The 23,577-nt window shown below is 45.2% G+C and overlaps 1 protein-coding gene across 1 annotated transcript in view; it reads left to right on the forward strand.

Moving 5' to 3' along the window:
• The first annotated feature begins 2,316 nt into the window (after positions 1-2,316).
• LOC124301855 (cuticle protein 19.8-like) overlaps positions 2,317-23,577 on the forward strand; it is a 221,947-nt gene continuing 200,686 nt past the window's right edge. The window contains exon 1 of the mRNA XM_046757369.1: positions 2,317-2,902. The gene's annotated coding sequence lies outside the window, so the exon portion shown is untranslated. The remainder of the gene's footprint in view (positions 2,903-23,577) is intronic.

Raw genomic sequence — 23,577 nt, forward strand, 5'->3', positions numbered from 1 at the left:
ACAGTGATCGAGTGGGTCACCTGGCTCTAGAAGAGGTACGACATCGCCTATTTTACACTGGGTCATGGTACATGCGGAGAAAACGAGAGAAGGCATGAGCGCTTGTTATTTTTCTAGAAAACAAGCCGTAAATAAAATAGGTGGACCTGGAGAATCCCGAACATTTACCATGCATTCTCAAGCTTCGGATTCCTGACCTCAGACGTACAGCGTGTTCCCAGGAAACGTGTACTACTGATAGATTGCCACGCTCGGATTTTCGGTGATACGTTTTACTCGAAGGAACGCCAAATTTTTCGACGAAGACTTTGGAAATACTAACAATTCTTTGTTGCAGTAAGTCGATTTTGGGAATTTCTGAATTTGAAGACGCCAGAGACGCGATTAACAGAGAAATGATCCAAAGGATGCCTCATCAATTTTCTCCATTCTATGATTTAGTAGTTCATCGATAAATCATCCTGAAGTTTATGTCCAATAAATAAGGGGACCTCTGAGCGTCAAAACACTGCATGTATTATTATCAGCTGATATTGAAACATGTCCGATCCGTTTTCACAAAAAAACTGTAGGTCGTCGCTTTAGCAGTGATTCGTAATCCCTAAACGGCCGAATTAGCACGTAAAAAAGTACGTGTCTGATATTTTTCGGTACACCACAAAATTTCACAGAGTGACAAAAATCGGCGAAATAAAGCTTGGGTACTTTCCTTGTGAGATTTGGCAGAGACGATTGCTGCGCATCGAAGTTAGGAACGAACAAACTTTTTTGCAGGAAAAAAGTAGCAAGAAGGAAGAGAATAAGAAGGGAACGACAACTAATTCCGCGATTTCTTTATCGCGTCGCGTATCGACGGGGCAGAGAAAGCAATAAAACTCGGGGCACAGTGACAAGTAAATTAAGAAAATGAATATACGTGACATTTCATTTAGTTTCGGCCCTGGTCGACACGCCGACTTCCAATATGGTTCGGCAAATGGGGGAGGGGATAGTTCAATATGTCGCCACCGGGCCACCAGGGCCGCCACATGTTGCGACTAATAACGCCATAGATCAGCATCCCGCCGAACTTTGGCCCCCTTCATCCCTTCGGCCACCGGGCGTTACACTTTGGCCAGGTTGGCGCCACCTTGGCAGTTCGGCCAGGTCGTAGGTGACGATGTGTGACCAGCCAAGAGGTAATTGCAGTCCGTGCTAGCGGGATTATGAATTTTCAACCCCTCGGTGGAAAAATTCACCCTTTATTACAGGTGCATAATTCAGTCACCTATCGGAAAACCCATTGCCTCAAGCTAGCGCTGATATACGTATACCATGATTTTCTGGGGTTCTCGCCTTGGCTTGATCTGATGAATTTCGAAGGCGATATTCACCCCGTTACTACACATGCCCGGAAACTCATCCCCTTGTTCTCACTCGGTTACAGCTAGTGTTCTAGAGATTACTAATTTCCTCGGTGAGTGAAGAAATAATTGGAAATGGACGGAGGGATTGAACCTTACTGACGAGTCGAAAGTTTAATAACGTTGCGAGAAAAGGATCTTTGTATACGTAACGTACAGTTATTCGATCGATGTTCAGCTTATTTAGAAACAGCGAGCAAATCGATGCGTTCTAAATTTTGTACGTAGAGAAAAAGCGATAGGTTTGAGAGGAAATTTTAGATCCTTATTTTTACAAAGTTTGGAAATTCAAATAATTTTTGTCCTCGTTCTAACCGGTGCGAATAAATTGTAAACCGTTGAAATTATTCAAGTGTCGTAAGATAACAACCGAAAGAAGAATGCTGATCGAATTCGCGACGGTTGATATGCAGATTCGCCACACAGCAATTTGCAAACCTGATACAGTACGAAACGGAGGAATACAGAAAATACCGTTCCGAATATCTGGCGTAGGTATGCTTCAGACCGCGTCTCGATAAGTTTACAATAACAAGACGGGTGCCGATACTCGAATAACATGACACAGGAGGTCAGAGTCTCGGCACTTTGTTTGTAGACGCTGAAGAGGAAGGACGCTATCTCCACCACGGTTCGTGACTTTTAATTGAAAATAGCTATATTTTGAGTGCTGACATTTACGTTACTATTTCAATACCGCGATAAGTATTCCGACGTTTTTCATACAAAATGTGTAGGTAAATAATTTAACTCAACCAGTGAGTATTTAATAAGAATTTATGGACTTCGATACCAAAAATAAGAACGAGTATTAAATTGCAAGTGCATGAACGGATGAATAAAATCGTTTCTACGGATAAATTGTTGTAAAAAATGAAAGAAGATAACAATTACTGTCTCTTTAAAAAGTTCTTACTCGAGCTACTATTTGTAAATTCGTCATAAAATACATTTAGAATTCCGGTGTTGACACGACTCGACAGATTGACGAACAATCATTTTTTCCAGCGGCAGCATCCGTTTGAATTTAACATTTATTTGAAAATTTAAAGTAGTTGAAAGAAAAACAGACAATTTTTCAGACAGTTATTTTCGACTAGGAATGACTGGTGTACGTACCAAGGTTTCCGGAGCACTCGGGATTTTTTTTCACGTCGTTATACGCGTTGTGTAAATTCGAGAGTGGCCATTTCGAGAGGAAAACCATTCCTGCAGTTCCAATCTGCACAAGTAGCAGGTAGTATAGAACATACCTGTATATCGGTACAGCGGTGGCGCGAAGTTCGTTAAAATGAGTGAGTCGTACACGACGGTCTCGACGTGTACACATCGCGATTCATAACGCGACGTGTGTGAAATATTTTTGTGGCTTAATATCGGTAGTGAAGCGGGAGTGAAGCGAGCCAAAGTATTCCATTCAAAACTGACGATCCCGAGGGAAAAGTCCTTACTCGAAATCGAGTTTGTAAAGCTGGAAGCAGGGAAACAACAACAACAAGGTAACGAAATTATCACATCAGCAATAACAATATAATACTCGCCTTACCATTGCACGAGGATGATAACATCTGCTCAAAAATTGGAATTGCGCGTGTGGCAGTCGCCTCTCAAAAAGCACGCCCATAGTTCAAAAGGGCACAGCTTAACGATCTACCCACATGTAACTGTTTAAAAAGCGTTAGAAGAAAAATCAAACACGATTCTGTGTTGCATGTTTCCTGTGTGTCAAAATGCCCCCAATTGTCTGTTTACGTATCCCATCGAGTCGCGAGCGACTACCTGTACTGTCCTCCTCAGAAGTCAGAATTATCGGCTATGGATGTCCTTTCAGTATTTCTGACGATCGAGGCGAGTTCATCCTATGCGCAGCCTGATTGCCACTCTCGTGATCCGACTCTACCCCCTCGTTACCTTTATCGTCACTGCTGTCGCATTTTATGTCCACGATATTTGAACCACCTGCCATTGACACCGGGGGTAAGTTGCAGGTACGGGACGAAATTACGCACCTTGGTGTCGATACGCGTGATAATATGATGCACGCCGGGCTTTTCAACTCGAGACCAGCTTACTCTGCTGGTTCTGATTTTTAGTGCAGCCTGTGAATGCGTGGATTTTACGCCACTCGAGAGCCGGACTCTGCTTTTGCATACATTCAAATGCATTCAGGAATAATATATATCGCGAACGCTACCGTCGCCGTATGTGTGGCATTTTAAAGCGGGAAGGGATTTAAAAAATTTCACTCACCACTGCCGCGAGGATCAGGAGAAAACGCGTACGGTTGCCTCGGCTAATTATATACGCGGATTGCATTATATTGCGAGAAATCCCCGAGAGTCCGTTTTTCCGACGGTGAAAACTCGCTGAAAGATAATTCTGCGAAAATTTGGAGCTGAGTCTCTGAGGCTGTTTTTTTTCTTCCTCCAGCCTTTTTTTTTTCTTTGCCACACCTCGGAATGGTGGAAAGCCTAACGCCACGCGAATGTGTGCAAATAAATCCGGCGCCGTGCCGGTGCCGGCGGATTTGAATAATAACGCGAATAACGGACGGAAACGAGATTTCCATGTATCGCGAAGTGCCGTAAACGACGCTTCGAGCCGGAACTCGAGATATTTTGACGAGTTGTTTCGTCACTTTGAAAGCCATGAATTTTGGGACGGATCCTTTTCTCAAGGACTGTCTGGAGAAGTTTGGTGCCTCGGAACGGTGACTTGGCTATTCGGAGATTCGATTTTTGAATTGCTAATGCGAACCAATCGGCTGTCTTCCCGTATCGCTTTGGAAAAAAACGTGCGACTTTAAGAGATTAAGATTCCACGGCTATCTGTCTCGGCGAAATCGTAGCAGGGCATAAATCTCGGGCGTATACCTATACAACCCGTACCCGCAAAGCCCGCGTATAGCATAAATACGATTGGTCGCGAATAAAGCAGTCGAATGGCCCGTTAAATCACCACTCCCATCAAACCCCAATAAAATCTGATGGTTATTTACCTCTTGACGAAGCTCGTCCCGGTTAGGAGCTAGACGACCGATTTACCCCGGCAAACAGACGACGACCATACGTCTCCGACGATGAAGGAAAAAGGAAAACAGGAAAACGGAGAATTCAGCTGGTGCTTGAAAAAAGAAACCGCGTCTTGAAAGCGGTTCGCTCAAAGTGCAAATCCGGTGAATTCCAACGCCACCGGAAACTGGAAAAGAGCTACTTGGCCCAGGATGCTTCCTTGGCTAGTGCAGCGGCGATGCAGGTACCATTGGATTGAAACAAAGATCGGTCCGAGTAAGAGGCGATTTGATCGGCGATAAATCTGCAACTCGAGCCAATCGAAATCGGGCACCGATTACCGAACGTCGCGCAACTTTTTATTGCACGTTCAGTTCCGGATTGGCTTGTCGTTTTATTCAAACTGCCGACGGCACGAGACGTTGCAATTACGCGGGACGCGCCATTGCGACGTTTTGCGCTCTGCAGATCTGGCACCTGCGGATATTCGCGTTAGATCCACGCCTTTCCGCAAAGAAACATTCGCTCTTTTCGTGTTTGATCGATGCCGTTTCACGCCTCCGTGTTTATACCGAATTCGCGTCTTTCCTTTTCGCCAATAGGCATTAACCGACATTGTTGGGTTCCGAGTCGGCGCCCTTTGCGCAAAAGGAGCTCATGGAGATTCTAGTCGGCGCGCTCACCGCGGGGTCCGTAAACTGTATCGCTCTGTCAGATAAGTATTCCGTACCCCGGAGCAGCTGGATGCGTCTTACATTCAATGGAATACCTTTTAAAGGTCTGCTAGGTATATCTGGGCATGATTTTATTCGCCCGGTGTCGGGATGCTGCGTTAAATAAGGCAAATAAGGAGCGTCGCACGGGACCAAGACCTACTTCGCGGGTTTCGCGGGGGTGACGCTCAAAGTGCTTTTGCCTTATACCTGCCCCCTCAGGTAATATTTTACACGCAACGGCGAGGAATTCTCTTTCCTTAAGCTGAAGAGCCTCGGAATTTAAGGCGATCTTGAAGATTGGTAACGACATTTTCCTGATCATTTCTCTCTACGAGCTGTTTCAAGCTCGACGAAAAATCTTCTCGATTATCATTTTGCGTGTTGGTGGAATTCAAACTGTTCGATCATTCTGTCATACGTCGAAGCTTATGCTTAAAGTTAAATTCTTTTAATTGAAAATTCCATTTGAAATTACATACACTAGTTAACCGAATAGGGCATCGGTTCGATTCAAGATGCAATCGTGAGCAAGTCGGCTCTTCAAGAAAAAGAAATTATTTTATGTTAGAAACGTAGGTACATGAGACCCCTTCAAGATGTTTTGGTGAATGAGTAATCAGTGCAGAACTCATGTATAATTGTATAATGTGAAATCGCAAAGAACGTCTAGAAAAAATCGGCACGATCTTTTGAAAATCGTGTTTTTAAAACTTGCATAAAGAGATGAGATGAAACATTGCAAGCACATAATATACTGGTAATTGATTATTGAATAAATATATACATCGCAAGTACGGTGTAGGTACATGGAAACTTTTGGGAAGAGTATAATTGCGTTGGGAGAGTTCCAGGTAAGGTATAACGCGAACGTGTATCGGAAGCTTTAACGAGAAGGCAAAAGAAGAAGGATACAAAGTTAAAAATTAAAAAACCAGAAAGAAAAGAAGTGTTTGATGTTGTTTTTGAAACGTTCGTATTTGGCACGCGTTTCGCTTCACTGAGAAGCTTTACTCCAGGTTTCCGAGTATATGGATACATATATATCAGCTGCGAGCAGAGCGAGCTCTCGAATCCAATCTGCTTATTGCCCATTTGTAACTTTTACATTCGCCTGGCGGAAACTTTTCCACATAGGTGCATATTTTAATGTAGTGAACTTGCGACGTTAGGTGGGTACTTCAATCTGTGCGCTGTGAACTTCGATCTTGTATTCTATATAGCGAATTCAAGTTAGTTATTCTATCTAGCGCCTCACAGTTGTACCTTGAACGATATAATTTCTTCACAGCACAGTTTCAGTTTTTTAATCTAAGAATGCGCGAGTGAATCTAAATATGAGTTTTCGAGAGTCATCCAACGAACTAAACGCTTCTTTGAACTCCCTCTATTCGATGGTGAAATACCACTTGGTACAGTTTTCCATCTCTCCCACTTTTCTTTATCCCATAGTATCGATCAGCATCGCGTTGCAAGTGCGGAGGGTGAATTATTGGCGCAAAAAGAGCCGTAAATTAGGAGTTGAAAATCGCGGAAGAACGTATCGGCAAGGAGGCAACGTAGCTACCGATCGAAATCGGACGGGGATGAAGAATCGAATAGAAATAGAACCACACCGCTACAAATGCGTGTAACCAACCGGGACTCATTTTGGCCGAGTGTAGGTATTAAAATAACGTTTCCGGAGTCCCGAGTTTGCAAAACGAAGCCGGCCGACTGCGGATAGTCGGTCCCAGTTCAACGGCTTGGCATGCCAAGAAATTGCTGGCTGAAAACCGATGCATATTAACGTGATGGGTGCAGTGTACGATCCTTCGCCTCCAGCGACGTCTAGTTACGGGCTGCATCGCTCGGTACGTACTGATGAAAAGAGAAAAAAAGTGAGGAAAATAAAAAAACGCGGTGAAAAAAGCCTGATGGCTCTCCGAGCCGGAGGCCAAGACTCAAACCAAGAGTCACTGCGTCGCCCGGCCAAATGCCAAAATCTCGGCCGCTGCCGCGATTCTGCGGCAAAACTACAGACTTTTGCGCGTGCGGGTGTACAGTTACATCGAAGGCGGAAGCGAACTAGATTGCAGCTTTTCCCGTGTCTGTGCCATCGAATTCTCGGCCCTGATGCGTTCATCGGTTTCATCGGAGATCGGTCGAACGGTAGGTACCACTTGGCTCAAGGTTTACACAACAATTCTAAGCCCTTTTGATGTTCGCGAGATGTTCGTTCGATACGCTGAGTTCGAGAGTAGGATGCGTTCAAGGAATCTACGACACTTGCGCACTGCCCGAACATTGTACACAGGATCTTCAAAGGCACAATGAAAGAGGCATGGACTTTTCTCACAGGACTTCAATATCAGCGACACAGAAAATGAGCACGACGACCTTTCCTTAACGTCATTGAAAATTAGTATTCAAAGCAAGAATTACAAAACTTGTTCGATAAATCAATGTCGGCTGTATCGCAGGAGAATTCAACGACTTCGGAATGAATAAATAAATATTGGCTTTCGGCCATTCTAGAATAATGACAGAAATTAAGATCGTCGTATAGTTTTTCACGAAGCTGACTTCGTCAAGTGCCCCGGTGATATTCGAGGTTTCCAGATACAGTCAAAGTTCCCGGGTTATCAACTTGCCGTGAATATATCCCCATAAACGTGTTCCTCCATTCCGAATGTCATGCCGGGTTGCATGCAGCTCGTGACATCTATACGAGGGTGTTCACGAAGATGTCGGAACTATCCTGATATGTTTATAAATACTTTTAACGATCATTCGGGGGCACGAGTCGTCGCAGGGATTTGGCTTTGAGAAAATTCCCATTGAGTCGGAATTGAACCGCGTTGGCTGCTGCGATGGCTGGCAGCTTTGCTGTTGACGACGACGCTGTTTACACAAAGATATCAAATTTTCTCTTCGTAAAAATGAAGTAAACTAACCCCAGCGATCGGCGAGTATAATAAACACAGGCTCTGCTCTTTCCGCCGGGTTTCGGAGACGGGCCAACCGAGGAACCCGGCTAATTGGATGGCGTCGAGGTTTATATGTACAGTCGAACCTTAACCAGCCGGTCCGACTGCGGTGAGGATGACTTTTTGCCAATGCCTACCGCTACGTTTCAGCTTCGCTTTGGCCAAAACGGAACCGGAAGCTGGCTCATACCTCGAACGGTGGCTCGTACAGTTTGAAATTAGACTACCGTGGGTCTGCGGTCTTGCGGAACATGCGGCGAGGTGGGTGGCCTGAATCCTGACTCTGGCTAATGTGTTTTTAGGATCACTTGTTGATTTAGGCCCCTGATTGTTTGATATACGAGTATGCCTATTTTTCCCAGGCAATAGCCGCGCCTCGTAGCTGTTTTACCGAAAAAATTCACACTGTCAATATTATATATTATACGTCCCGAAACGCCACTTCGACACCCCGCTGTTTAACTCGCATGGTTCGCTTCATAACAAGCCACGGTACAGAAGGGGAAAAGGATTATTTGCTCGACTGTACTCGGTTCGGTATATTTTACCCCATTATTCAACGCACTTTGAATCAACGGAAGTGCGCAACCGCTTCTGACACTAGGATCTGGAGGACTCGTTACTCGGGCGTTATGACGTCGCGGGTCTTTTACATTTTTTTGTGGCAGCGTGTCTTGGAGGGAGTGCGGAGAGTTAAAATTATTTTCGTTGAAGGCTTGTACATAACCGCGTCAGGGTTAAACTTATACAGCGGGGAGTAACACATAAGCGTCGACATAATTGTAGACGTTGGAAATTTAACGCGGGATATAAACATGCAAGTGATTTATATTAAGGCGGGAAAATTTATTCATAAAAGTAACTTGGCCAGAATTTGATACCTACTCCGTGTAATTCCATGTTGCATAGCAGTTTCTCGTTTAAAATTCCTGAATAATACCGCGAAACGTGCCTTGGAAATAATTTCGTCATGACTGATGTTATTAGATCGCGTCGAGGCTCGAGGTGAAGGGAAAAAGCAGCTAAAAATTTTCACCAGTTCGTAAGTATGTATATACATGTACAATACATGTACTACATACGTATGTAAACATCGAGGTCGACTTGTGGAATTTTTTTGTCCTTTGCCTCCGGTGGTTCAAATTTATACGGAAGATTTTAACGTTATGGTTGTTATATTTCTCCTGGGTTTTATTTCAAGCTGTTGAGTGAACGATGACTTTTTAGCATAATGTCGTCTTGCTCGTCTCACCCTCGGTAAAAATTCAACCACCCATTTATTCCGGTCTTGCAAAGCCAACCCAAGCCAAGTCGGATCTCATCCCGTCTTGTTTCACCAACTTTTTGCAAGCAAGAATGTTTCCCCTAATTTACCACTTCCTATCGCTCCGACATAAATAATCAGCACTAGCCGACGAGTAGAGCGATTTGCAACCGGCTTAACCAACATCTGCAATTACAATGACGGTTTTTCCAAATTTTGCGAATTTTCAATCGTGCTATTTATATACGTGTGCTGGTTAAAATCTTAATCAGAAAAACGCGCAGTCCTTGATGTATTCTCAGTACTACGCAGGCTGTTAAAGGCATCGAGCTACGACGACCCAGATCTCGGTAGGAAATCACGGCTCCCGTACATTCACACTGCGGAAAAAGAGAGCAGTTAAAATCACAGAGATGAGTGTATATTTTGAACAGCGGTGACAAGACGCGTGGACAACTTGTACAGCCGGTCACCGTTTCGTGTTAATCGGAGTTAAACGCGTTGTAATAAAGTTGCCGTGGTGTGAATGGCGATACTAGAATACCCTGGTAAGCCTAGCATTTGGGTTCCGTTGGGTTCCGCAGGAATTACCAGCCAGAGTGCGCAGTGTTAACAATTAGGCGGAATTCAACGTGTCGCTGTTATAAGCATTAGAGTTCTGAGCTTGAGTGCTAATAAATTTTCAGTAAACATTCTTAGGAACTGTTGGAGGGACTGGAACCGTTGTCCTGTCAAATCTGATGAAAGCTACCGATGGATTGAACCGATTAATTTTTTTCCTTGGAAGTTTACGTCGATGCTTCCGCGATGCTTGCATCCTTACTATCAATTTGGATCGCGGTTCATTAAGGCGACCTGCTCCCGTCTCGGAGAAGGGGATGCGGATAGGCGGCGGTGCATCGGGTCTCAGACCGTTCCCTGGGGAATACTTAGACGGTGAAATTTCTCGAGTATCAAGCTTAGAAAAATATTTATCGAAACCAGACGTGGAGACACGAAGAAGTCGTTGTCGTCGCCGCTGCCTCGTCTCGGAACCTTGCAGGATATCCCGGGCGCGCGCGCATGAGTTATCACGGAGTTCCCTGGTTTACGGGAGCCCCGTGACCCGGCTAGCCCCCGTGGTTCAGACCGGGATAAAAATGTTGCTTAGAGTTTACGAGGGCCGCTTCGGGCGCAACGACGATAAATGGAAATGGAAAGGAGTCCCTTCTGAGCGTTTTTTCGCGCCTGGAGAAAATGATCCCGCGTATAAAAGGGGCGTCTGAACTTCGTGCCTGACTTGGGAGTGGCCTCGCGGCTACACGTGATGATCATTTTTTAACGTCGAAGTTTAAATTGACCGTTGCCGCGATCAGAAATTCCGAAAAACGGTCAAAATTGCGAATGATCAAACAAAACCGTGAAATTTTCACCTCACCTGTGAAGGTTGGTAGCCTTCAGATCGAGTTTTGACCATTCCGAGTTTCGACACTCCGACGTGAGGAACAATCCGAACTTTGACGATTCAGAGCTCTGATCCGCGCCCATTTTTCAACGACGCTCGTATGCGGGGTTCCTATAATCGACCTCTCGGTGCGAGCACATGCGCTAAATGGCGAACACGCGTTGGTTTATTCTCGAACAAGTCTCTCGTCACACTGTTTCACCGAGGCGCGTGTAGCCGCCGTTATAGGTGCATGGTCTCGGCGCCTGCATCCATCTTCTGCATTCTCCCCTTCCGAATACTTGTTTCTGAGTAGCGTCGGGCACCGTGAAGCGCGTGTGTCTGAAGGGAGCACGAGTGTGCGTGGCGATGCGTGTCATTGCGAGGCGAGGTGGACGGTTCGTGTACCAGCAGAGCCTCGTGCACTCCGTCAGCCCAACCGTGTATCGCACACTCTTCTGGGGGGCCACTTGGATCAACAACGCTAACTAGGGGAATCGTTTCACTCGGTATTTCCTTTGATATCAGCCACAGAATTTTTTCGATTTTCAACGGGAGCTGGAGGAATTCCTTTTTTCTATAGCTCTATTTATACAATCTGCTATCGTTTTCATCCTTTCGTACATCTGTGTCCGTTGGAAACTTGAGCTGGATACAGAACCGACTACCCCTATCGATTATCGTGCCAATTGGTTTTATTTTATCATTTCAAACCGTTTGAACTAGTATTCTTTTTCAACGAATACGAATTATTCGGTATAATTTGCAATTTCGATGAAAAGCTCTCACCTGTCTCCTAATTTTTCGCAAACCGTTAATATCTTTCTTCACTTCTCATCCGAAAGTTGAAGAAACTAATTGCCAAACACAGACGTGCGTCGTTCCTCGTGCATGTTGAAAACCGAGGTTTTTCAACCAGAAATAACCGTGCAGCGACTGTCTGATAAGTTTCTGATTGTCAGAGTGCACGATCATGCGGGAGGTCACGTCCTGAAAGTTTCCCATAATGTCTAGACGATAAGCAATCTGATGTTTCATAGTAATTATGAATGTGAATTGAGGTTCTAGTTATATCTTGACGCCATATCTGAACGGTCGAATAAGCGAATATCTTGGTGGCAGATTTTACGCGGAAAATACCGTAACGGAATTTATTACGTGTACACGGACGGTTAATTGCGTGGCATTCGATGGCCGAATATAATTAAAGTCCGATTTGGGATAGGCTTCGATTCGATTACGGGCGAAATAGTTTGAGAAATTCCGGAAATGTTGTATAATCGAATTCATTTCCTGAACTCAGGCGGGGGATTGGCTTGCGGAAGAATGAGCTCGGCGCCCTCGGCGTTCCCGGATTCTGCAGGAGCTGCGTTTTTTCACTCCTGCCTTTCCTCGCGTTCTCATTCCTTTGCCGTACGACAAGAACAGACGCGTTACGGAAACGAGAACCGCGATTCGCGGTGGCTGCGAGCGTTTCTAGAAGGCGTGAGTGCGGCGTTTGGGCACCGATGGAAAACCCGTGTAAAGCCGAGTCGCTGTGAAAGGAAACACTTTGCGAGTGCCAAATGATATGTTTAGGCGTCTCGGAGTGATAACAGAGACGCGAGGCAGGGGCGGGTTTTCGAAAAATTAAGGGCGACGTACTCGTTGCAAGGCGGGCCGGACCGGGGGCTAAAGTTGAGAATTAAAAATAGGGTTCAGGTCGAACTTCCGCGAGGACTTAAAAGCTTTTCGTCTTGAATCGAGACCCGGCCATCGTTCTGCGCGGGGCGAACTTGGACGGAGACAAATTCGAGATTTTAGTGAATGTCTACGGCTTTTAGTTGTGAACGTTGCTCAATTGCTTCCATTCGTCACGGGACTTCCGAGCCGTCGCGGGGAACACTCGCCCAAAGACGATTCTAAAAATAATTCTAAACCCTGCAGAGCACAGAAATGGGCAACCATTTCGAGCTGTAAAATATATATATATATATCAGAGAGTAAGATCTTGGCAATATGGTGCTGAAATTTTATTGCCGAGGAGTTTGTCTCGCAGAGTAAGACCATTACTTTTCGTTCGCTATCAGGTTCAGCAGGATTACGTGAAAGGAATCACTCAGAGGAATTATTAATGAAAATTATCGCTGCTCAAATAATCATTCAAATTACCTAAGATAAACGTGTCTCATTCGTTTTACTCGCGCAAAACTTGAACGCGAAATTCTACGTCAGCCAGGGTTACGAGGACGAAATAATTCCGGAGGTCACTGAATTTTATCCTTGTAACTCAGGACCCCCGTCTTTATGGCGCCGGTTCTCCGGTGGGCCTGGAGTGTCATTAAGAGGCTCGTTTCTCCTCCGCTAGAAATTATCCCGCACCGCACGTACCTGTGATCTCAAAATAGATGACGAGGCGCCGGGGATCCCCAAGTGGGACCAAGTAATTCTGGAGTTTTACCCGAGCCGAAAAAATGTTTGCCTCTCCTATTTTCAAACGGCCTCGGACGCCGCGCCGCGCGCTTCGTTCGTCAAGCGGGTGGATGATTTACTGACAGAAGTGAAAAAACAAACGGTCATTGTCAGTCAACGCTGCTTGACGTTGTTTTCACCCGTATTCTACCTCATCGGGACGCCTCTTGATCCGCACTTCGTCACGTCCGGTCCCCGTTCTCCACGCTTTCGCAGGTCCTCTGGTAATCGCAGTCACCGCCATGTCCGCGTTGCGAGTGCTCGTTGCCGTTGGAAAGTGCACCCTCTTTGACATTGATTTGACATTGTTGTTTAGCGGAGAGTACGTGGTTGACCAGAAGCAGAATCGGTGGAAAAATCTTTCCTCAGTCTGCAGAGAGTGCGAAGAGAAAGCACAGTTTGAACGTCTTGATTCAGGGTCGCCTAAGTGACTCGGCTTGGGGTTGAATCCAGTAAATTTCACTTTTTTACCACTAAATATTTGGACCGTGTACAGCGGATGATACAGTTCTTGGGGGATTAGAGGGAAATGTATTTAAAAATCAGTTCTAACGATTTCAACACCTACCTTTTTGAATAAATTACCGAGCCGGAAGGGTCTGCTATAATATCATGCAGCCGAGAGAGGGAATAACGAATCACTGTGCGAGACGAGTGACACTTTCACTCTCTCGCGTTGTAATTCTCTTCGATTTATTCAATGGGCCTTGGGAAATTTAACAGGATGGATACGAGGCTATTAAAAAAATATCGACTCGTTTTTTTCAACTTCTCAAAGTCAGCCTCGCGCTTCTTCACTTGAGAAAAGTACAATAGGTGTATTTGTCATTCCAGGCGAGAATGCGGCGGCGGGATATATTCTCACGTCTATAAAAAGATATAGTAAAAACGGTATTCCCACGGTGCGGAAGTCGGCTCTTGTATCTATAGCTCTAAGTACGCGGGTGGATCGGTCTACGCATACATGGTTACGCCAAACAAGTAACGGACACGCACCGATTGCCTGTTTAACAGCCGTGTAACGTATAGGCAAATGTAAACGCGTGGTGACAACCGTCCGTGGAATGAGAATAATAGCGATTGGGTATATCGAACACAAAGCCCTATTTATTCGGCGGATGGGATGCGCATCCCCTGCAAGATATCCCGTTTCACTAAAAACCCGTTCCGTCGCCCCGTTCCGTTTCGTATCGTTTCGTCGCCGGGTAAAAAGCCGCGTTATATTCGGCGTGAAAGACAAAAACAACGGGGAAAAAACCGGCGAGAAAACGTCGAGGGCTTTAGCTTTGATACCAGCGTGCGCTTGTTGTCTTAGCAGGAGGCTGCTCCGGCGACACTGTGAAACACCCTTCCAAAACTGGCTGGCTCATTGTCTCCGTCGCCCTCTTCTTCCCTGCCTTCTCATTTTCACCCGAGAATTTCTAACGCGCCACGTTTCTGATCGATTAACGCGAATCGGAGGCTAGTTGGCTAATGGGAATCGCGTAACGCTATATCCCGATGCGCAAGCTCATTTCTGCAACAACCCTTTCGGGGCGCAAGCTCGCTGAGTGAAATTCATACACTGTAAAGTCGCCGCTGGGCATCGATCTCTGTGTATCTTTGCGCACGCGATCGGCTGCGTGGTTTGCAAATATCGAAACCGGGCAGAAACCGAAGCCGAATGAGCCGGCCACCAGAGTGAATCTGCACCGCCTCGTCGTTCGGATATGTTGAGAGGATATGAACCGTGTTTGCGGTCGCTGTGGATCGCCCGGGCTATCACTATACCACATACTAATCACGTTTAACTACCGTGCCCCGATCTATACCAGGGTCACATTGCACCGGGCGATGCTCAGCCATTAATTGCGTAGGATTCTGACCAGAAGTTAAACCACTCGTCGTTACCGTGATCAAATTTGATCGAATTTTACGCGCTGCTGCATCGTACGCGCGATGAAACGTCTACGTCACGTATGGCAGTTCATCCAGCTTAGTAACTAACAACGACTGTTGCAAATAGCTGTAGTGATCAACATTCAACAAGATCGGGACATGTGGGATTTTTTTGTATAAACGCCGACGTTCAAGTGCGATATTTATATGATTTCAGAGTTTGTTTCGCCGCGACGGGTGAATTTTCCAAGAGAAAATACCGGGTTCTGGTGAAATGGCCCGCCTTGCGGGACCCATATGTTTAACTTAATGTGCCACCCCTCCGGCCATCCCACGTGGCTAATTATGTTATGTCTACGTCAAATCCTCGAGATTAAGAAGGGTCACGTATGAAAATAAGTTATATAGGACCGTAGGCGATTCAGAGACTTTTTTTGACAATTGGTGACGCGGCGCCTATTCTTAATCTATGATCCAGGATCTCTTTGAACTTCTTTGGCATAGTACAACGTGCTTCGACGGACCGGATACACTTTGCTTGAACCGCGTTTGTGCTCCAATTTCTCTTGTCGTTAAATGTTGCTCTTACGGGATGCTTCGGGCGTTAAACGTTCAAACGTTTTTAGAAATGTTGAAAAAGCACGTATTATAATATACCCGCCGAGCCGTAATCTAGGATAAATACAGCTTCTGCTAAAGCGCTTAAAAGTCCGGAGTATCGCGACGCTTCGCGCGCTAAACGAAAAGATCCTGATCTCGATCGGCGATAGGCGATGATCTCAATTTTCCTACTCACTTACACCGCCTCGCATCGACGTTATATGAGTAATTTTCTTAATACCTATAATTTTCTGTTGGCATACAGATATTTTCTCCTATATTTACGGCAGCAGCAACACGACGATATTGTGAGCAAAATAGCGTGTAGATTCGCCGTAGATACGATCGGTTGCGAACCTATAACACGATAACAACCGTTGTATGGTCCTGCAGATGATTTTCTAAGGTCTATAATTTCCTCGGATCCAATTTTCAATTCCATCGATCGCCGGTGTCAACTTCTCGATTTGATCAGTGTCATCAGCAGTGCTCTTTGTAGGCGATCTTGAGATTCGACGCGACAAATCGAGGTAAAAGTCTGCGCAGCACGGCTAAAATTGTCTCAGTTATCCACAAACGTTTCGGAAAGTCAACCGCGCGCCGGACGCGATAAATTAATCAACCGAACAACGTAAATTATGGCCTGATCTGAGATTGGAAGTGACAACAACAAATTGGCTTGTCAGAAAGTCCCTTACGCTGATATAACGGCTCGACGCCGAGTCCGGTACGCTCATAACGAGAGCGCGTAAGCGCCTCTCCTTGCAGCCGTGCATTCCTGAACAAGAATATATGACGTATGCATGTCGGTTACGGACAGTTAAGCCACGTGTCCGGGTTAACGATATCATTATCGGCCATTTCCGCTGACTTCCGCCGAGATTTTTATGGAATTTAATCGATTAGAATACGATACCGATCTTTTCATCCGAATGAATCGAACCGTGACTGCGGAAGTAGCTGCGGAGTAACTCGATTCCTGCACATGGCCGATTCGAGTGAGTACAGACGAGTGTATATAGGAAGAAGCGAAGCCGGTATTTACTACGCTCAAATTTCTCACCCGTGTTCTTGCGTCTGGTTTTTGGGTGGGAGAAAATAAACCGTGATAAATTCAACAGATTTATTGGCGCGTAATTAAGAGTATCTCGGTAATTAAAGCGACGACATACCGAGTTAGTTAGCAGCAATGTTGACCCGTGTGACAAACTCCTCGCACTCTCGACGGGAGTCTCGAGTGTTTTAGGTGGATCCTCGGAGGATCCTTTACGACCCTGTATCTTCATCCGCAGATGGTAGCTATTCGTCACGATCTTCCACTGTCATCAGCCACGGGTTTATCTCATAGCAGTTCCCCCCCTCCTGCAGACGCATTTTTGCACTCAAGCCTTATTATTACTCGCCACTGGATGCACCGACGCCGCTACGTTACACCAAGAGAAACAGATGTCGAGCAGACCGCGGACTCCGAGACCTCAAAGCCCACCAGCAAACGTCGTCTTAAATTCATCCTCTGACGCTTACGAGTGTATCAAATTCAGGGCTCACATCTATCGGTTTACCAGCTCTGACGGCCAAAAGACTGTCTTTCAATTTCAAATCCGACGGAGTTTAACCCACGAATCTTTAGTACCCAAAGGTCAGACCACCGTAACCGATGTGACGGGGGTTAAAGTGCGGATGATTCGACGTGAGTGAGGGCGATAGAAAAACGAAGAGGACACGGATGAAACGATGGAAAGATAGAATTTCGTCTATCGCTTGTACGCGGTGGCAGCAAGTCGAATTGATCAACGTTCGTTTCGTTTGACGCCTCAGTCCTTGCCGAAAAATTGTTTCCTCGAGGTGTTTGGCCGGTGAAATGCGAGGCGAACCGAAACACCTCTGTGACAATTACTGCCGTCGCATCGGCTGATTGCGAAACAAACGCAGAGACACGTCCAGCGGAGGTCTTGGTACTGGCAGAGAGCCAGCGTTCACATTTACCGAGAATTATTGGTTCGACCTCCTCGGCTGTTACTTTACTGATAAATTTCTCCAGACCACTTGAGCCAGAACCGTAATGCACCGAGTAGACATGATTTGTTAAGATCTACACGAGTAGGTGACCCCCGTGGCATAATGCATTAGTGATAAAAGCAGCATCACAAGCTCGGAAGATTATTTCTCCTATAATAAAATCGATAGTCGCCTGAAACGCGCTGTCAAATCCTCTCTTTTATACGGCGGGTTATAAATTTCGTTTTGTAATGAGAAAATATTTAGTAAACCCGGGTGATTCTCCAACGGAGCTTTTCCGTAAGCGATCTAAACGAAATGAATTTCCCTCAGAACCAGGGGTGCCCGAGGCCCACGGTCCGAGTTTCAATTCAACCTTTCGGCTTTTTGGCTTCGATTTCGAGTGGAGTCCGGAAGAAACGAGCAACCACAAAGAATGCTGCGTTTGGCATTAATTTGTACTAACTTCAAAGTTTTCTCCGCGGTTCAATATAAATACCGCAGGATATAGGTATCGGAGCAATACCACATCAAAGAGCACGCTTTTAATTTCCTAGTTTCTAAGAATACGAGGAGCCGCGTGTCTGCGTGAAAATACAATGGACCCACCGCGCGTCTGACTAAGACAAGAAATTGAAGGCCGCGGGCGAAGTATCCTCGAGACCTAGGATCAAACGATGAAGGTAGGCGATCTTCTTCTGCAGGCAGCAGAGTTAATAGCGAAAAAACTTCACCGATATATCGCTGATTTTAAACTTGTTTACTACCACTTCTACTACTTCTAAGAGTAGAAAATAGTCTCTCACCCGATTTATTCGGCTTCATTAGTGGGATCGCGATGCCCGTGACGTAGTTGAAGAGGTATCGCGTCACAGGTGAGCTAGTACGGATCATTAATACCCTTTAATGAACATTATACAGGATGGAGTTGAGTTGCCGATAATTGACTCTATCGGAAATAAATTAAAGGCCGGTACACACGGGTTGCGGCATCGAGCCTCAGCGTCCCCCCCCCCCCAACGTCCGTGGCATTGAGTTGTATGGAGTTGTAGGTGGATGCGATGAAACCGGAAATGGTGCGACTGACTAAACAATCGCAAGCCTCCCTTCCTGAATAACCGGAAGCCGCCCAGAAATACACTGATAGCGCTTTCGTGGGTTGTGTTGTTTCGATGGTCACAATTACGCAATCCTGGCTTGGATGCTGGGATTTTCATGATAATTTAAGAGTAGGCAATTTCAACTCTTTTAACTATACGATTTATAATCCCCCTTTGGGTTATTTTATGCTCGGATACGATTAGATTCTTACCCTGAGCGAAAGTTCTAACAATATCCTGAGACGATTGGCGATACAAACGATTACTAATATCGACCCTGTTTCCGGGCGGCTGACGACGGGTTGTACGACTGTTCCAAAAATAATCTAAAGAGAGCTGATGCAGGGAGAAGATTTTTCGGGGAAAATCAGAACCGCATTAAACCGTGTGACTATAAAGCACAAAATTCCGGGTAAAAAGTCAGACGACAACGGTACACGTGTTTCCTGGCTGTGCGTTCAACTGTGTAACGATACCCAATTCGGCTCGTTTCATTGGGCTAGGCAATTACGCAGTCATTTAAACCTGGCCTGAAATTGGGCCAGTGCTTGGGGGGGAACGTGGCATGGAATGAAATATTTGTCTCTCCAACTTCTGGTCCATAATTGTAGGTTCTTCTTTTTCCACGTTTTTAGATGAATATTGATTAGAAATTTCAAGCGTTGATCATGGTTGTTGGATACTTGACCAGATTGTAAAATATCTAGTACCTATATTATTTCGCCTGAGTGTTGATATATTTGTGTTCCTGAATGTTCGTTGATCAAGATTGGCACGAACAGAGAGTTGAGTGCACTAACGAATTCTCGATATTGAAGAACTGTGGAAGCGCCTTCTATACTCGCATACATGAATACATTCGATGTACCGATGATTGAGCTATGCTGTAGGAGATTTTGGTCGTAGACTGTCTGTTTTCTATGCCTTTTCGAAAACACTCTTCTTCCAAGTCTACGCCTCTTCAGAGCTTCGGCAAATCGTTGAACCTCTTGAGGTTTCATGATCGTACTGTATATTTTCAAGTGCGACTCACCTCGCTAAGCTTTTCAACGACCTCTTCGTTGTCCGGTCCACTTGATTCCTCACACGCCGCAAGGCAAGCTGCAACGCTGCGACGCCTCCTCGCCGAAATGTCAACGGGCTGGACCGTGGAATGTTTTCTTTTTACTCTCTTCGGGCTTTGGCATTTCCTCTGGTCAATACGGATGGTAGAGGGGAAGAGGGAAGGATGAAGCGAAGGTGAAGAAGCCGGGAACTCCGTTTATTTTTTATTCTTGTTCTAGTACGTGTCTCGGGGTGACCAGCGCCGTGTCTTGTTGCCGTTAATTGAGAATCACGACGAGCGACGTGACCAGGATTCGGTAGTCAAGGTAAAAACCGCGACAAGATTCCAGACTCAATGTCCTTTTACCCACCTCGAGCCTCTCTATCCTCTTTTCTGTTGCTTTTGGCCATTGATCTTATTTTTATATGGTTAGAAACTGAAATTACAAAATTAATCAGAATCGCTCTAGAAGAGATAGTTTCCGAATTACCAGCCTATTTGTAATTTTGTTCATAATATTTCGAAGAAGTATTTGATCACAAAAAATCATCAGAATTGCCCAAGCAGCGAGAGTTTCCAAGTGACGATGGTTTTCAGAAACTTGATCACAAGATTTTCTGTATTGGAATCTTCGATGAATTGTTTTAACTTCAGAAATTCATCAGGATTACTCTCGGAGAAGAAGTTTATGCGAGCTAGGAACTTTCATTGTCTCTTTATTTGAATTTTATCAACAAATTATCTCGACACCACAAGTTCGCCATTACGCTGAGTAGATGGAATAAAAACGACTTTCAAAAAATGTCAAAAGCTGCGAAACCCTCAACATCCGATCAGAGATTCAACAACGCACGCTCGAAGAGTCGTACGGATGATATCGTCAGTATCAATATTTCGCGAATTGGAAATTAGTGAAGTGTGAAACTTGTTTACCACATTTCAATCATATTTCGATGAGCATGTAGCAGGTAGCAGCCCCTTCTCGTTCACACTGGACCAATGGCGATCTGGTTTGTGCGTGTTATCGAGGGTGAAGTCCAAAAAGTGGATACGATGCGGATGTAGAAAATTTTTACATCACATTCGGCAAGAGAGTTGCGCATATGTAAAAAGTAAAAGCTGAAGCCGTGGTTTAACAGGATCGAATCGGCAGGGTCGAATAGTTAGTCGAGCTTAATGTTGAACGGAAGAAAAAGTTTCGCTGTTCAAATGACTCGCTAACTGAACCCATGCTTTCCCATACGTACCCGCAAATCGAATGTACGTTGAACCCCAAGCTGAAGACGGTGAAGTATCAGCTCTGGTCAAAAGTTGAGGGTCAAATTACGTCTTCAAGTTTCTCGAGTGCGAGTCGTAGAAGTTTTTCTATTCGTACGAACTTTCATCATACTGCGGTTTGTATTCTTTACCGTTCATTTTCTCCCTCTCATTCCGTGCAATGTTCATTCTCTTTGTTCAATCGTGGTATTTTGCTGTTTCAAAATTTTCGACGAGAGTTAAAGAAGGAACGGATCACAATTTCCTAACGCGATCCGCTTGTGTCGGTTTCTAGCAACGGTTTTCACTCTACGGTAAGAAATGTGCATTGTACCGCAGACTGAAATTTTTTACAGTTTTCTCGATGCTTTTTACGCGGTTTTTTGAATTCAGTTCAGGTCACACGATACGCGTAATCATGTGTTGGGCTCTTGGCTTGTCTTTAGCATTCCGAAGTTTTGTTGGAAAAATGTGCTTACCATCTAGAGTAGGACTAATTCTATCCCTGACAAATCGGGGTTTCGTGTTTCTCGGACATCTGGGTCAGATTTACCGGACAAATAGGAAGAGGCGGGCTATGTGGCAGGATACACTCACGGAGTGACTAATATACGCTGTTTCGTGCGTTTGACCCAGGGAACAAGCGCCCTTCGTTACCTCTTTCCCCTATACCATCATCTCAAGACACGCTTCGAAGAAGCCTAACCCTTATACATCACGAAGCACGCAACTTTTTGAGTGACACATTATACCCGGCAGCCAAAGATAAAGGGGAAAATCACTCAGACTTCAATCAACCCCCAATTTCGGATCTCACAGCGGTGAGCCAAAGGCGAGCCTTTTATATTTTGCACGAGGTTAATTTCAGCTTACGATTAGATCCATGGTCGCGAGTGAACGTGAAGAAGTCTCAACCCATTTTGGGATTACTCGAAAAATGGAGGTGAGTGCGAAAGGAGTTGAAAAGAGCCAGTTGTCGCGTGCTTGAAACAAAGAGAAACTGGTCCTGCAAGGGTCTCGATCTCAAAGAGAAAAATCTCGGGTCACTTTCGGTCTCTTCTTGTTCAGTCCTCGTGTCGACAGCTTTTTCAAGGGTGGCTTAATTACCCTGTATGCCGAAATAATTAGTAGCGAAGCACGTGATGTTCGTTAACCATAGAAACTGTACGGTTTACGCATGTATGTGAGCGGTCCTTTTCATCTTGAGTAAGGAACTCGAAAAGCATCGTGGTATGGTAATTGAATATGACTGCGAATGTGGCGCCATTCTGTAATTTTATCAAGAGCATTCTGCGATCAACTTTCGCGAGTCCCCTTAGCGCAGCCCCCATAGATCTACGTGACACTAATCCCAACGATCCTGCCAATCAGCCTGCAGGGAAAATCTCGCATGGAACAATACGGCCAAACCTATGATTTCTCCAAACCTTCCCTAATCGGCTGTCACAGCAGCATCAGATCTAATTAAATATCAAATTGCTTATATATTTTCTCTCGACGGACTTCGGGACATAAAGCGGACGAGAAACAGAGCAGAGGGGCGGGGGGAGTCTCCGATATCAAAGGGAAATTCACTCGCCAAACGAAGACTCTCCGCTGATCCGCCAAGTGGATGCTAAGCTGGTCTAATCCGCTTTAATTAACTAAACTTTTTCAATTGGCTTCCTCTGCGATCTTATCGGTTGCAGAAATACGCTAATTGACTGGACGGACAGTCGAACCGAGCCAGATTCTTGTACGGAGTAGGTATTTATCGGTACTCGATTGAGACTTGAGAGTTGTTCGATTCGACGGAAGGTTTCAATTGCTTTAATTATCTGCATTGTTCGATAAAGTTGTGTTTCGATGCTAATTATGGCTCACGAATTCATATTCAAAAACAATCTTATTCGTTCAGCCTTGCTTTTTTCAACGTGTACGAAACGCGTTTAAGATCGTCAAGAATTTTTTCTCACACTCAAAGTTTATCGCTCCGTCGAAGGGAAGTGACAGGTTTTCCCCATAAATGACAATTCCGAGTAAGAGGTGCCGGGTTGAATAATAAAAGTAACGGAAGTTGTAGACTCGGTAACGGCCGCTGACCGTTGAAATTATGTGCTGTTCCACGACACTGAGAATGCAATAATTATTACCTTCGGTGTTCTCGGATGAATATTGACGAGAAATTGGAATATGACGTTAGTTAACGATAATTCCAGGTAATTCTTCGTTCATTGATTCGTTAACATCGGACCTTGGAATCGGACGTAGGGAATCGTCAATAATTTCAGGAATCGTGTCCGATACATCCGACACCGAATCGGAGAGTGTTTATGCGAAGTAACTCGATACACGGGACCCCGTAACGTCATGTGCGAAACTCAGCCCCCGGTTTTGTGGGTGCGTGTGCGTGCGGGGCACGTTCCACCCCACGCAGCTGCCGCTACAAAAACAGTTGACATCTGTAAATCCTGGCGGCCATGACA

Source organism: Neodiprion virginianus, chromosome 4 (genome assembly GCF_021901495.1).
Source record: "Neodiprion virginianus isolate iyNeoVirg1 chromosome 4, iyNeoVirg1.1, whole genome shotgun sequence".
Classification (NCBI taxonomy): domain Eukaryota; kingdom Metazoa; phylum Arthropoda; class Insecta; order Hymenoptera; family Diprionidae; genus Neodiprion; species Neodiprion virginianus.